This window comes from Euphorbia lathyris, chromosome 9 (assembly GCF_963576675.1).
Source record: "Euphorbia lathyris chromosome 9, ddEupLath1.1, whole genome shotgun sequence".
NCBI lineage: Eukaryota > Viridiplantae > Streptophyta > Magnoliopsida > Malpighiales > Euphorbiaceae > Euphorbia > Euphorbia lathyris.
In genome coordinates, this window is record NC_088918.1 from 38,721,725 (window position 1) to 38,738,842 (window position 17,118).

Genomic DNA, 17,118 nt, shown 5'->3' on the forward strand with positions numbered 1-17,118 from the left:
CTAACCGTAAAGAGGTACAAGTGGGAATTCGTCCACTATTTATAGAGGTGTCGAGTTGATCTGAAGCGTTGAGGTGGCGGTTTGACCTCGAGATACTCAACCGACAATGATTCTGGCATTTATGACACAATCGGCGCATGTATTTTCTAATTATTGCGCTTACGTCATCCTAGGTGGCTATTTAATTCACGTGTTTAGCATTAATTGTGCAACGGATCTTTACTCAGTGTTAAGAATTCTAAACGTTTAATGTTCTGAGTAGTCAGTTTTACACAAAGGAATTATTCGTGTGCTTAGTAACTCAGCATGGTAATCAACTCAGCACGCATATATCACATATTATACTTGGAATTTATTGAAGAGGATTAAACATACCAATGGCTTCTCTAAGTATATTGAATTGCTCACGAGCCAGTGGCTTTGTGAAGATATCAGTAAGCTGCTCATCCGTTGGGACATAGGTCAGCTTGATATCTCCCTTGAGTACATGATCTCTGATGAAGTGATGTCTTATGCTGACGTGCTTCATCCTGCTGTGCTGGATTGGGTTCTTTGATAAGTCAATGGCACTTTTGTTGTCACATTTGACTTCAATTGTTTTAGTCTGAACACCATAATCTTCTAGCTGTTGCTTAATCCAGAGGACTTGAGCGACACAGCTTCCAGCAGCAATGTACTCAGCTTCAGTGGTTGACAGGGCTACTGACGACTGCTTCTTACTGAACCAAGACACAAGATAGCTTCCAAGGAAGTGACATCCTCCTGAGGTGCTTTTTCGTTCAAGCTTGTCTCGTCCCTAGTCAGCGTCAGTGTATCCAATGAGTGTGAAATCATAAGTATTGGGATACCATAAACCTGCATTCACTGAGCCTTGCAAATTTCTAAGGATTCTTTTTACAGCTATGTAATGAGATTCCTTAGAGTTGGATTGATATCTATCACAATAACATACTGAGAACTGAATGTCCGGCCTACTAGCAGTTAAGTAGAGTAGAGAGCCAATCATACCTCGGTACAATTTGCTGTCTACTGACTTACCATTTTCGTCAGCGCAGAGGACAGTGTCAGTGCCCATAGGGGTAGATATTGACTTGCAGTTCTCAAGTTCATACTTCTTCAATATCTCCTTAGCATACTTAGTTTGACTGATGAAGATGCCATTTTTCCCTTGTTTGATTTGAAGTCCAAGGAAGAAGTTGAGTTCTCCCATCATTGACATTTCAAACTCAGCCTGCATCTGCTTACTAAATTCCTTGCACATGGACTCATTAGTGGCACCAAAAATAATGTCATCAACATATATCTGAGCCAGTAGGGTATCTTTACCCTTCCTCTTAATGAATAAGGTTGTATCAGCTTTACCTCTGACATAATTTCTAGTCAGTAGGAAACTGGTCAGCCTCTCATACCAAGCACGTGGTGCTTGCTTGAGACCATACAGAGCCTTTTTGAGTTTATAAACGTGGTTTGGGAACTTGGGATCCTCAAACCCTGGAGGCTGATTAACATAGACTTCCTCGTTTATAACTCCATTAAGGAATGCACTCTTAACATCCATTTGAAATAATTTAAAGTTCATATAACTTGCATATGCACATAAAATTCTTATAGCCTCTAGCCTTGCCACTAGGGCGAAGGTCTCACCGTAGTCAATACCTTCTTGCTGACTATAGCCCTGAGCTACAAGTCTTGCTTTGTTCCTGACCACGTTCCCTTGTTCATCTAGCTTGTTGCGGAAGACCCATCTTGTTCCTATGGTCTTCTGGCTTATTGGATTTAGCACTAAGTCCCATACTTCATTTCTTCTGAACTGATCAAGTTCTTCTTGCATTGCACTCATCCAGAACTCATCGTGCTCAGCTTCAGATAAGTTCTTTGGTTCCTGAACTGAGACGAATGCTACGTTGCTGAGGTATCTCCTGAGTTGATTTCTTATCATCAGGGTGTTTTCAGCAGCATCAAGTATGGCACTCTCTGAGTGTCCTCTTGGTATTCTGATCTCTTTTTGTAGAGTGATGTCTTGAGCTGGTTGTGTTTCAACAATCTCTGCAGGTATAGATTGGTCAGTGAAAACAATTTGAGTTTCGCTTTTACATTTAGTCAGCCCTTGAGGTAGTGACTCAGCGGCTGTTTCTTGGTCAGCAGGTGCTGAGTATGGATCATCCTTAGTCAGCTGCTTGTCTTTTCATGCAGGGTTAGTTTCATCGAACTCAACGTGTACTGACTCTTCTAAGACTTGAGTTCATTTATTGAAAACTCTATATGCTCTGCTGTTTGTTGAGTAGCCTAAAAAGATGGCTTCATCAGCTTTTGAATCAAACTTAGCAAGGTTGTCTTTAGTATTTAGAATAAAACATTTACAGCCAAAGGCACGAAAGTATCCAATGTTGGGTTTTCGTCCTTTCTAAACTTCGTAGGGAGTCTTCTTTAATATGGGTCTGACTAGAGCCCTATTAAGTATGTAGCAAGCTGTGTTGATAGCTTCTCCCCAAAAGTACTTTGGAAGCCTATGCTCACTCAGCATTGTCCTGGCTATTTCAACCAAGGTTCTATTTTTCCTCTCAACCACCCCATTCTGTTGAGGCATTCTAGGAGCAGAAAAATTATGGTCAATGCCGCTGGCTTCACAGAATTCAACAAACTGTTGGTTTTTTAATTCTCCACCATTATCACTTCGGATGTGAACCAACTTTAGGTCTTTATCATTTTCAAGTTTTCTTACTAATGTTGAAAACGTCTCAAAGGTTTCATCTTTGCTACTCAGCAAGATGATCCAAGTGTACCGAGAGAAGTCATCTACAATGACCAAGGAAAATCTCCTACCACCCAAGCTCAGCGGCTGGACTGGTCCGAAGAGATCCAAGTGTAGCAACTCGAGTGGACGTTTGGTTGAGACAATGTTTTTACTATAAAAAGATGTTTTAGTTTGTTTTCCAGCCTGACAAGCATTGCATAATTGATCCTTTTCGAACTTAAGTTCTGGCAGTCCCTCAACTAATTTCTTTCTTGCTAGTTTGGCCAGGAGGTCCATGCTTACATGACCAAGTCTCCTGTGCCATAGCCAGGAATTTTCTTCCTTTGACACTAAGCATACATTTTTTGAAATTTCTTTTCCAAATTCAGCATAAAGACATTATCAATACGAGGGGCAGTTAAAATCAATTCATTTGTTTTCCCTCGAGTATTTTACATCCAGTGTCATCAAATATAACTTTTCTCCCATTATCACATAGCTGAGCTACGCTGAGTAAGTTATACTTAAGTCCACTGACTAGGGATACTGACTCAATAGTAGGATTACCACCAACGGTTCCTCACCCTACTATCTTACCCTTTTTGTTGTCTCCGAAACTTACACTTCCACCTTGTTTACGTACAAGTGTGATGAACTGAGTTTCATCACCAGTCATATGCCTCGAGCATGCACTGTCAATGTACCACATTTTTTACTTCTCAGCACACCTCAGGCTTACTTGCAATATAGCTAGTTATCTTTAGGTACCCAAGTCTTTTTGGGTCCTTGTTTGTTAGGCTCAGCAGGTAAAGCATCATATTTAATCTTATGACGACACACTTGGATAATGTGTCCATTTTTCCCACAGAAGTCACAGCTGACCTTCCGTTTGGGATATCTCACTGACTGGTCAGCACCCCAGTGCTGAGCATGCCAGCACACCTTTGTGGTGTGTCCTTTCTTCCCACAGAAGTCACACTGGACGTTCCGTTGAGGATTCCATCTCTGCTGACTAGTACTTTGGTACTGAGTATTCAGAGAAATATTTCTTTTATTCAGAACCTTAAATTGATTCTGAATAGATGTGACGTCCTTTCTCAGTTTCTTAGAATCTGATTGGACCTCAGAGACAAACTTGTGCATAGGTTCTATGTTGCTATGCAAAGTTGAGTTGTCTTGGAGAAGATATCGAAGGTCACTGAGTTTGACCTCTTCAATCTCGTCACATCGCTTGCTGAGTGCTCTAACCTTCTTGTTACACTTTTTGATAAGTGTGTAGAGGTCACTCAAGGCATTTATCATTTCATTTCTAAGTAGGGGTAGTGATATTACCTCAGTTGAGTGTGCCTCATCGTCAGATGCAATGGAGGGGTCAGCATGCTCAGAAACACAAGGCTCAGCAAGCTCATCAACCATGAAACAAATCTTTACTGACTCAGTGGCATCAGCTTTTGATGATGATGACTCATCACTGTCACTCCAGGTTGCCACCATTGCCTTCTTACTGTTCCTCTTTTCCTTCCTCAAGGTAGGACAACTTGATTTGATATGGCCAGTTTGATGACATTCAAAGCATGTGATGGGCTTTGAGCCGTCCTTCTTGTACTTGTTGTCACTGGACTCAGTTTTGTACTTGTTAAACTTCTTGTAAGGCTTCTTGGAATATTTGTCATTCTTTCTAAACAACCTTTTCATTTTTCTAGTGAACATGGCCATTTCTTCATCGTCTGTTGAGCTCCCATCAGTGGAGTCAGCTTTCATGACAAGAGACTTTTGCTTCTTGTCCTCAAACTTCTCCTTCACCTCAAAGTTCTTCATTGAGATCTCATAGGTCAGCAGAGATCCAATGAGTTCATCATATTTGTAGGTGGTCAAGTCGTGAGCTTCCTCAACAGCAGTTTTCTTGGCTTGCCAGCTTTTGGGAAGACTCCTCAGTATCTTCTTGACTTGCTCTTCCTCAGTAAAGATCTTGCCAAGTCTTTTGAGCTCGTTGATAATGTTTGTGAATCTTGAGTTCATTTCAGAGATTCCTTCATCATCATTCATTTTAAACAGCTCGTACAACCTCATGTGCTGGTTCACCTTGGACTCCTTAACTTTGTTGGTTCCTTCGTAGGTGACCTCCAGTTTCTTCCAGATTTCCTGTGTTGACTCACAACCTGAAATTTTGTTGTACTCTGCAGCATCTAACGCACAGTGAAGCATGTTTGTAGCCGAAGCATGGTTTTGTAGCTTCTTGAGGTCATCTTCTGTCCACTTAGTCTCAGCTTTAACAACCGTTTGGCCGTCAACAGTTTCAACAGGAACAAATGGGCCTTGGACTATAAAAAGCCATGCACTCATATTTGTTGCCTGAATGAAGTTTTTCATTCTGTTCTTCCAAAAGGTGTAGTTAGACCCGAAGAACAAAGGAGGCCGAGTAATGGACAGTCCCTCAGGAAGAATCTGAGTTGTCTGATTTCCTGGGAGGAAACGAGTGCTGCTCTCAGCCATTATGGGGATCAGCTCAAGGTAGTTATATCTTGCTCAGTGAGCTTTTAAGCTCTGATACCACTTGTTGGTCCCGTATAACATGACAAGGTTAGTTCCAATGAGGGGGATAGGAACTATTTAAAATTTTGTCCGTTAAGGCTGACTTCTTTTCTTTGAGAAAAGGTTTACACAGCGGCGCTAAGTAGTTTTAAGACACAAGCTTAGTCAATTGGTGACTAAGTCTGTTTCTTTCCTTGAGTCAGGAGATAGCACTTAAGTCTATTCCTGAACTCAGCTTCTTAGTGCACTCAACTCAGCGTGAGTTCGTTACTTAGTCAGTTTTATAGCAAGCAATATATAAAGGAGTTTAAAGGTTAAAAATATGTTACTCAGCAGACATATCCTGGTTCGGCCTCTCCGCCTATGTCCAGTCCCCGGAACTCGTTCCGAGCTTTTTGAATCCTCTACTGAGCTTTTTAAAGGTAGAGCACGAAACCTTTTACAACAGAAGCTGAGTATACAAGAGTACCTTCCTCTATTCCTCTACTCACTCCTATAACTACCGCTGAGTACTATAACTGAGTACTCAGCTTCTCCTTTCTATACTTCTAGAAATGATAAGTGTTTGTCCTAAACAACAATTGCTAAGACACTTTAGATGAATAAAATCACTCTAGACTTTTACACAATGATTGGAATTGGTGTAAGATTTGCTTTGCTTTTCTCACAGAACTTCAAGTATGAATTTGGTCAGCGTTTTGACTTAATTGAAGATCTGCATTGAATGAAGCATTTGAAAGGCCTATTTATAGTGACACTTCGAGCACCGGTGATTTCGAATTTCGAAATAACCGTTGGAGGCTAACGGCTTCCTGTCGCTTTCACTCAGGACGTGCTCAGTGTTGTTGGACAATGAGATTCTTGTATCTTCTGTCTACGGCAGTGCTCAGCAGCTTTTCGTCAGATGAACAGAATATTTCGACATTTATAGTAAAGACTTCTAGACAGCTTACAGCGTCTTCTAAGCTTTACCCAAAATAGAAATACTTTGTCTCTAAGTTGGTTCTGTTCTGCCGCTGACCTGACTACCTTGTCGCTTAACTCAGCAGCTTCGTCTTGAAGCTATTTGGTCGAAGGCTTCTCGATCCTTCTTCATGCTGGGTTGGCGTTTTACTTGATACGATTGTGTTTTGTCTTCCTGGGCCGTGAGGTCTTGAACTGTTGACTTGGACTTGACTTTCTCTTATGGGCCTTTAGGCTTTTTATCTTAATGTCTTATAAATCAATTAACTCAACATTAAACAAACACATTAGTGTGAATAAATCAAAGCATTTAAATTTAATGTGTTGGAATATTTTTATCATTCACATAAATAATTTTGTCAAATCAAAATCATGTGGAAAGGTGTTTCAACATAGTCCACCCTGAATTTTTTTTTTTTTTTTTTTTTTTTTGCAAACTGTATCCTAGTTAATTAGATGAACTATTCGAGCAGGCCCCTACGAACCCTAAAGGAATCCCCTATTACACCTATCCAATCTGTCACAGATACCTCTTAGGAAAAGTGTTGTTTGCATAACATAGTTGGGGATGGTAGCCATAACCGACTTCACGAGCGTCACTCGGCCAACAAAGCTCAAACAACTAGCCTTTCACCCTACAAGCTTAGGCTGAACCCTATCCAAGACACAACCATAAGTTTCCTTTGTAAACTGTTGGTGTAAAATTGGCATTCCTAGATACAGGTCAGAAGTATATATTTATTTATATTTTGTTAAAAGGGATGTTTAGCTTGTAATTTGTATAAAATTTAACCTTTACCTAACAAAATTATGGATAAAAAAGACTACATAATTGATTTTGCAAATAGAATGACTAACTTGTATAATATATGTACAAATCTAGGGACTAAGAAATTATGTAGTCACATATATAGTTAAATTGAAAAAAACAAAGAAGAAATTAAGAATATGTATGATTCAGTTATTATTTATTGGTTATTATTATTATTATTATTATCGTTTGTTGTTTATTGTTTACTGCTGCTAGCTGATAGATATTAACTAATTTTTAATTGAAAATAGTTAACAACAACAGATTCTCAATCCTAGTCCAATAGTTTGTAAATAAATGAAGATCTAAAAGAAAAAAAAATCGTTTGTTTGTTTTCATTTGTCGGAACTATTTTTTGTTTTTTAATTCTAAAAAGAAGATAAAAGTGTTTAGTAAAATTCTAAAACAATTACTTTTAACAGAAAAATCAACTGATATCCACTACGTATGAGCAACAACAACCAGCAAACAACTACCAATATCAACAAACAATAAATAAAAATACGCGAAAAAAACAAGTCTAAATAAACATGAAAAGCTAGCAACAAAATAGTTGTTAAAATGAATCAATTAGAAGTCAAAACTCAATCTAGGTGATGGTTGTTAAGGCTGTTAATATTATATTTCTGTTCACATAAAAAAAAAAAAGGAAAAGAAAAGAAACATGACAAAGAATTTGAAGGAGTTTGCCATATCAATTTCAACACTAATTTAATTAAAAAGCACTAATTTTCAATATAAAAGTAAGTATATGGAGAATTGACCAAACAAAGAAAGATAAGAGCCCTCTTCCTGGCTGCTTCAAGGAACATGCTTTAGTCTTCATTTTCACATCCATTTCTTTTCTTTTTATGGCTTCTTTAGTGGAAATTGCTTTTTTTAAGTCTACAAATGAAATTGCATTTCAATTTCAATCCCATTTGGAATTTCTATTATTTCTTCAATTTGGTACGTAACAGTTGGACACAATTTCTAGGTCATTTTATGAATTTCTAGCCTTAATAAATGAAGAGAAAAATATATAAAGCGGTTAATTTAATTTCTAATTAAATTTCATTTGCATTGTCAATTTGGTCCAAGATGAACTTTTAGATATTTATTTAGCCTTTTTAATTTTGTATATGTGATTTTTTTTTTTTAATGTAAATGCTTGTATTTTTATTAGATAAAAAACATACAAATATAATAAAAAAAACTATACGGAATAAAACTTTATAAAATTCATAAAGTGACAAAAATGATTACAAAGAGCATGAAAACTCCATAAAAAAAAATAAACAAATAAACGAAAAAATATTACTTATCAACATTAGAAGTTGACCAAAAATAATAATTCACAAATCATATGCTAGTACATGTAATTTCGGACTGATTTAACTGTAAATAACAAATGATTAAATTGTATTTAAATTTATTCAAGCCAATTTTATTTTACAGGTCAATTGAGGTGTCAAATCGACCACTTAAAACAATAAAGGGATTACCCGCATGCTATACTTCTTATCATTCTTGAATTAATAGGTTTTTTTTTTTTTTGAATAATATAAGACATTGGTGTACAATACCTTAACAATTAAATGATTTATTTATAGAAAAAATGAAGTTACATGTGCTGGTCCATTATTGGTTAATTTATATAATTATAGAATTTTAATTTAAGAGGTTTTCTTCATTTTTTATGTAATTTTCCTTTGTTTAATGTAAGTGCATTACGCACAATTTTTTTTTTTTAAAAAATAAATATAATTATTACTTTTAATAAGAATAGAAGCAAGCAAATGGACGGAGGTGACATGTTCCAATTAAGTTGACACTCTCACATACCGAATAAGAGTCAAGTCTAAATTTCTGAGAGATATATAAAATTATAAATGTGAAATCTTTTAATAAAATTGATGGATAAAATAATGATTTTGAAAAATTATTAAGACTTGATAATGTTTCATATTAGCTTAAAGGTATTATATTAAATAATAATAAAAATGAGAATAAAAATTTAAAAGAATAAACAACAGATATATTTTCAGGGCCGTCTCCAGTATTTTGGAGATCCTAGGCATATTGTGCATTTTTTTTTCATATCTAAATAATAAATTATTAACTACAATTCAAGTCATATAATAATAACATAAAGTTAAGAAATTATTATTCTTCTTGCTTTTGTACATGTAAAATCGAGTTTTCTTTTATATATTTAAAATCAAGTTTCTTCTCACCAATCATGCGAGAAGCAAGCAGACGACAAAGTATTAATTTTCGAAAATTAATCTTGGACGGCTGAACTCGAACCTAATCGCAAGATTCTATGGAAAGAAAGAGAAGAATTTATCTTCGAGATTAAAAATTGGTTGAGTCACGTATTTATTATGAATTAAAGGCTTAAATCACTATTTGGACATCGATTGATCCGCTTGATCTATCCAAAATTTTATCATTTGGCCACTGAATTATCCCAATTGGTGAAATTTCAATCCAATTTGGATGGAAACTTAATAGAATTATTGAGATATGATGATATTTTGATAACTAGACTTGATAAATTTTAGTTTGGAGATTTGTTTTCTTGTTTTAATCTCATTAGTTATTTGGGTAAATCAACTTTAAAACGTACGGCATGTCAAGCCCATATGTCAAAATATCACTACATATCATAAGAAAACAATTTTATCAAGACTTCATCAAAATTAAGTAGAATTCCATTAATTTGAATAGTATATGGTCCAAATGTGACCAAATGATAAATTAGTGGCCAAATATTAAAATTTTAAATAAATTAGAGTCTAAATAACATTTTATACCAAATTACAAATTATAATTTATAAGTGCATTTCTTCTTGTAATTAAAAAAATAAAAAATTTAAAAATCACTACAATAACAAAATATTAGTTTATACATTGTTTCCAAATATGAAAAAAAGTTCAGAAAAAATCAGTAAAGATGTTGTCAAAAAGAAAGAAAAGAAAAATAAGAGGAAAAATGAACCAATATATGTTGATCCAAGGAATCATCAAAATTGAGTAAAATTTTATCAATTTAAATAGTTTATGGTCTAAATGTGATCACATAATAAATTAGTGACCAAATATTAAAATTTTAAATAAATCAGAGTCTAAATAACATTTTGCACCAAATTACAAATTGTAATTCATAAGTGAATTTCATCTTGTAATTTATAAAAAAAATAAGAAATTTAAAAATAACTACAATAACAAAGTAATAATTTATACATCCGTGTTGTCAAAGAAAGAAAGAAAAAATAAGAAAAAATGTGAAAAAAATGCTATTTTAAGAAATCAAACTCTCACCCTTATAAACATATTTACTATGTTTTTACCATTCAAGCTAGCAATATCTTTTGTTATATATCTAAATCTATATACCTTTTAACTATAATTTGTTTTAATAATTATCAAATTTTAAAAAAAATCCGATCGGAGGCTCTAGGCGGCCTCCCCCTAGAGCCGGCCCTGTATATTTTAGATACCGTTACAAAAACAATAGTTTTTTTATATACTACTATTAATAAATTTAGGGTGCCTTCTATAGTTACTTTACTTTGTTAAAAACAAAGTAACAATAGCCTTTACCTAAATTTAGATATACATTGCCTGACGGGCTGCTAATATTTAAAGAATGACGTTTCATGTTTAAAACTTGAGGAGGTAAGAGGTAAAAAATTAATTTCGGACATTAGTCTATCCTACTATTTTTTTTAAATGAAGATAAAAAAATAAAAATATTTGTGTATGTATACATATTAATAAATTTAAATACTAAAAACTAAGTTACAAAACTTAAGAAACTTAATATATATATATATATATACCAGCATAATAGGTAAATAGTTTATCCTGTTATATTTTTTTAGCGAATGAATTAATTGCGTACAAAGACAGTCTATTTATAAAAGAATATAGGTTTAATACATCATTTGCAATCTGAATTTATCCCAAAAAAAATTGATTGACCCCTAAAAATTCAAAATATTCCGATAGTCCACTGAACTTGCATAAAATGTTTAGTTAGCCTCCTGAATTTACATAAAATGTAATCAATTATCACTCGGTTGTAAAAAAATAAGTTAAATGCGGAAGATGTGTTGCACGTATCTAAGAATGTTATTATATAATTCCCAAAATAGATTAAAACATATTAAAAAAGAAGTTGTTATTTGTTTAACTATAAAACTTTTTATTTTTTAATATTAGAATCGCATACCCTAATCTTGATCGTTTTATTTTTTTAAGATGCGTGCAACATATTTTTAACATTGAACTTACTTTTTTTAGAACCGAGCGATTAATTAATTACATTTTATGTGAGTTCATGGAGCTAACTAAATATTTTATGCAAATTCAAGGAGCTATCAGAATATTTTAAAAATTCATCAAACCAATTAAATTTTTTTTTGGACAATTTCACAAAAGGAATAACGTATTAAGTCAAGATTATACAGACAGATAGAGATGGAGAGTAAATCCTAGAGAGGAAGTTATAGAGACAATAAATACATATGAGAGATCAAATACTAATCCTAGGTAGAAAGCGACAGATAATACGTATATTATCATGCTAATCAATAATATAAGCCTTCTAATGAAATTTATGCAAATGTTTTATTAGTTAAACTTCCATTTTCAAGGTTCTAATCTAATCTAACATAACAATAATCATATAATAAGGAAGGATAAGGTTTCTTTCTTTTTCAAAAACAACATAAGAGCAGCCATAGTGGTTAAACTAAAGGACGGACTTGCAAATTAAAAAATATGGATGTGGGTATCCAACCATTATTTTGGCTAAAATTTCTTGTATTCGGAATTGGTTAGTATCCAAATGTGGACACTGATATTTGGATTAAAGGAAGAAATGAAGAAAAGCAGATGGTGGAACAAGGGACTGCTACTTGCCTGATGTGTCAAATGGTAAAGGTGGTAGTGGTTTTCATGAAGAGCAGGGCGCGTCAAAGGCAGGAATTATAAAGGAATTGTGAAAAATGGTGGGGTCCATACAAAAACCCAAATAAAATGAATTGAAATGCTTCTATATATATATATATATATATATTCTTGTTTTTTGAAGAAATATATATATATATATATATGTATTCTTCAACGGTAATAAAGTAATAAATTGTATAATATTAAAATTTAAAAATTTTACAACGGTAATAGAATTGAGCAACGGTAATATTTCTAACTTCTATATATATTACTAGTTTGGTTTAAAATTAACAAAAACAATTTACAATCTTTAATTATTTTGACATAGCAATTTTTTTTTTTTCAAATGGAGCATAATCGTGATGGATTCAGTCAGTATTATTCTTTCGTTCCCGATTCACAAAACACAGAAACTCCAAATTCCCAATATTCGAACTCAAATTCTCAAATATCTCCAATCCGATCCATTCCACGCAGTTATCAACATGAGTCAAATATATCATATTCCCCGAACCCACCAATGTACTACACTCCGGAATATCACTACCAGTCAGGTAACTACAACCATCTCTCGTATCTTCCACAACCTTATATTAATCACGAAAATTCGAACAGTGATCATTTTGGAGCAGCCACAATGCAACAAGATTCACCTAATATCGGGTCCATTGCCGATTCAGAAGCGCTTCCAACTGATGTTACTGGTGACGATCCATAGCCGTTGGAATGAACAATTTGTTTTTTCTAATTAAATAAATTAATTAAATAATTAAAATTTATTTTTTCGAATAACATAGTAAAATTTATTTTTTATTTAATTATTAATGATTATTGAATATTATTAATAAATATAAACATTTGAATTAAAAATGACGAAATTAAAATGTTATGGCGTGTGGGACCCATTAAAGTGATGTAAAAGTATCTAACCATTAGAGGAGTTTTTGTAAGGAGAGTATTTTATTATAGAGGGTGTTTTGTAATAGTATTATTTGATGATGTGGAGGGTGTTTGAGTACCCAACCACTAGGGATGCTCTAAAGATGCATACCCACACTCCCCAACAACCAAAAATAATTATTTTTGTTTGTTGAAATATGATCTATACTAAACATTTAAAAGAGTAACATAGTTTAATTAGTAGGCTTCTAGTTTATTTTTCAGACGACGGTTAGAAACCATCGTCCCGCGAGATATAAATCTGTCACAGAGCTCGCTGCCGTCTATTGCACCTTCAGACGACGGTTAGGTTCTGTTATTTGAAGATACTATACATGACATCAGCCTAGTTTCGTACTGTCATATGAACATTGTTACGATGCATCTTTTTATTTATTAACGTCACTTTTAATGTCATCACATGACATACTAATAATTAAAAATGTCAAGTCGCTATATGGGAAATTGGCATATTGGTATTCGCGGTGACAATTTTTATAATAATTTCTGTCGTAGTAACTTGTATCAGATGACATAGGTCTTAATCAATCATGTCAATAGATTTATTTTAGATGACAGATTCTTTTATTTTAATGTCTTTTTTATTGTTGTTTAGATGATATTTTTTTTAAACGTAAATGTCACTCCCTACCTTCTTCTTTGAATGATTCTGGAATTGAACAATAATTATCAAATGAATAAGAATTTCTGTATATCAATGATTTTAATTTTATTGAAGACTAATGCTCATAATCTGTTTACATTTGAACTACACAAATTTCTGAATGTAGTAAGGTAAAAAAAATAAGCAATTAATGTACATATCCAAATCTGTCAATATGTAGTCAATCTTTCAGAGGCGTGGTGGTGTTGATTGGAAAGCCAAATCCAACTTGAACTGAAGCATATCTAAGTCATCATCTTCTAGAATCCCCAAAGTCTTGATATCTGTAAAACCAATTGATGATGCTCATTAATTACGTACCGTATACAGATAGCCCTAATTAATCTCCTTTTACCTTTTCTCCATTCTGAGACCCTTCACTTACCCACCCATATTATAAATAGGAAGCGTTTACCAATTCTCAATAGTCACCCAGGGCAATCTAACACCATACTTACAGTTTGTTATTTTGAGCATGGATAGACTTGTAAGGAACCTCTATCGTAATGTTGAGTTTCAGATTGACCAACTCCGATATGAGGCACACAGGTGGCTTGTCAATATATATGGTCCTGACCGACGGCAATGGACTGCCGTGATGAATGGCCCTCCAAACACTCCTTATGAAGGAGGTGTATTCATAGTCGACATGGACTTCCCTATCGATTTCCCCTCCACACCTCCAGTTGTAAGAACATGCATAAACTTGTTAACACACATAAATCAGTTCATATATTTGTAAATACACTCATGATATTACTATTGTTCGCAGGTCATATTCAGGACCAAAATTTACCATCCTAATATTGGCCCCTTGGGGCATGTTTCTATGCCCCAGCTACTTGATCGCCCTGCCCATAGTATTGCCACGGTAAGATGATGCTATAAATCTATGTATTTTTTACCCGTAAATTTATCTATTCATGTTTGGGGTCTAGTTTATCTACTCATGTTTGGGGTCTAATTTAATTTATCTATGCATTTTATAGCTGCTATGGAATATTTATGGACTGCTGGTAGAGCCCTTCATTGAGGAGCCATTTCCTGGCCGAGAGCGAATTGCTGAACGATACATCAGCAACAGGGCAGGTTATGTAGCAACTTCTAGGAGATGGACTGAAGAGCATGTAGTGGATATATGATGTGCAAATAGTAAGCATGGGGGGCATTATGATGTGACGTGCGAATAACGTACAAGGGGGGCGTGATGTGCGAATAGCAAGGAAATTTGGATGTTGGGCAACCATTGAGTTAGATGGTGTGGACTACTGGATGGGCATAGAGCCAATCTTGAAGAACAGAATGATTACTGATTACAAATGTACTTGGTAATCAATCTGATTTTCAATGTTGGCTCCATGGCCCTCCAGTATTCGACGTCATTTAACTCTAATGGTTCCCCATCATCCCGATATCCTTGTTTACCATCTGCACATTCTTGAAGAAAGGAGATTTGGATGCCAAAGAAACACTGAGCTGGATGGTGTGGACTACTGGATGGGCATATAGCCATTCTTGAAGAACAGAATGATTACTGATTACAAATGTACTTGGTAATCAATCTGATCTTCAATGTTGGCTCCATACCCCTCCAGTACTCCACTCCATCCATCCAGCTCCAGTGTTTCTTTAGCATCAAAATCTCCTTTCCATTCGCGTATCACGCCCCCCCTTGTACACTATTCGCACGTCACATCATAATGCCCCCCTTTCACGCTATCCTTTTTTGATAGGCAATACAAAGTAGACAACTTATTCAAATAGACATATATATGTATATTCAAGTGGATCATAACATGCTATAACAAAGTAGTCAACTTATTTGTTTATGTCTATTAAATTGAATCAGTTCTACTTCCTAACACATAACATGCTAAATTGATATGAAACATATGTCTATTCCTGAATCAGTTACTTCATAAACAGAACATATAGCAAGCCAACATGCTTCATACATAGACACATAACACATAACATGCTAAATTGACATGAAACATATGTCTCATCAGCATAACTCATGTTAAAATAGAAAAGAATCAGGCAAGTTCATCATTTTCAGCTTTAAGAGTATGCATGATCAGCTACCTTCCTAAACATAATATCAAGTTCATAACTTATGCTGATAGCATCGAAAACCCATCAACATCCTGAATGGTTTCAATCAGATAATAAGCCAAGTGGAAGGTATATTGTAAACTTATCTCATCACCATCCTGAATGGTTTCATAACATTTTCAGCGTTAAGAGTATGCCTACCATGTTATAACAAATAGACAACTTATTCGTGCATGTCTAAAACTTGTTCTCATAGAATTATAAAGCCACCACTATGTACCTGTCACTTGGATTGTATAGTTCATGATGAAGTTAGCATGGTGATGATGTGTATGATACTGTCACCACAAGCTTAGTCATAAACTTGTGTTGTTAGAATCATACAACTTCATCACCATGTTAAACACTTTTCCATAAGCATAACAAGCCAAGTGACATGATACATAGTAATGGAGATTTAGGAGTATGCCTAACATGCTATAACAAGTAGACAACTTATTCAAACAGACATGTATATTCAAGTGAACATGCTATAACAAGCAGACAACTTATTCCTTATTTATCATCATAGGTCATGTTCAAATAAAAAAGAGTATGGTGATATCTTATCATTTGCAAGCCATATCAGTACATGCAATTAGCCTAAATTTACCCTTTAATACATGCTTCATACATGCTCAATGACCCTTTTACAATGTTCCTCTAATACTTGATGCATGATTAATAAGCTATATGCCCAAATGAACAATCGTACACATACTCATACAGAACCTCAAACATAAACATCAACAGAACATCAAACATAAACATGTTTCATACACATACACATACACATACTCAATCACTTCTATCAGTGTAACTCATAGGTGTAAGAGTATTGCCAATCACAATGAACATTCAAAGCTTTAGAGTATGCCTAATCAGCCAAATGCTTAATGATCATTCATACATAAACTCTATGAGTCCTAGCTTCCTTTTTTTTTTTAGTGGAGTCCTAGCTTCCTAAACAGTAATATCTAACCAATCAGTTCATACCAATCATTTCATCATCACCCACAACATCATACATATATGTAATCGTTCAGTTCAAACCCACATAACAATATATATATACGCTCAAAATCAGGCTAGTTTCCTAAATCAATGAGTTCTATGTTCATATACATACACATACTCATTCAGATAACAATCCAAGTGAAGATATATTGCAAACCTATCTCAGTAACACCACCCACAACAACATCATAAATGCAACCAATCAGTTCAAACCAACATAACAACAATATATACTCAATAAGTTAAAGAAATCTTCCCATATGCTAAACGCAAAAACTGATTGACAATCTCTTCAGTCAACCTTCACATGTAGCATTCTTACTATCCCTGCAAATATTATGTTCAAATAAAAAGAAATCAGAACATCTTCAGCAACCGACACTGTATTGCCCTAGGTTAAAAAAGATAATGACCCAAGAA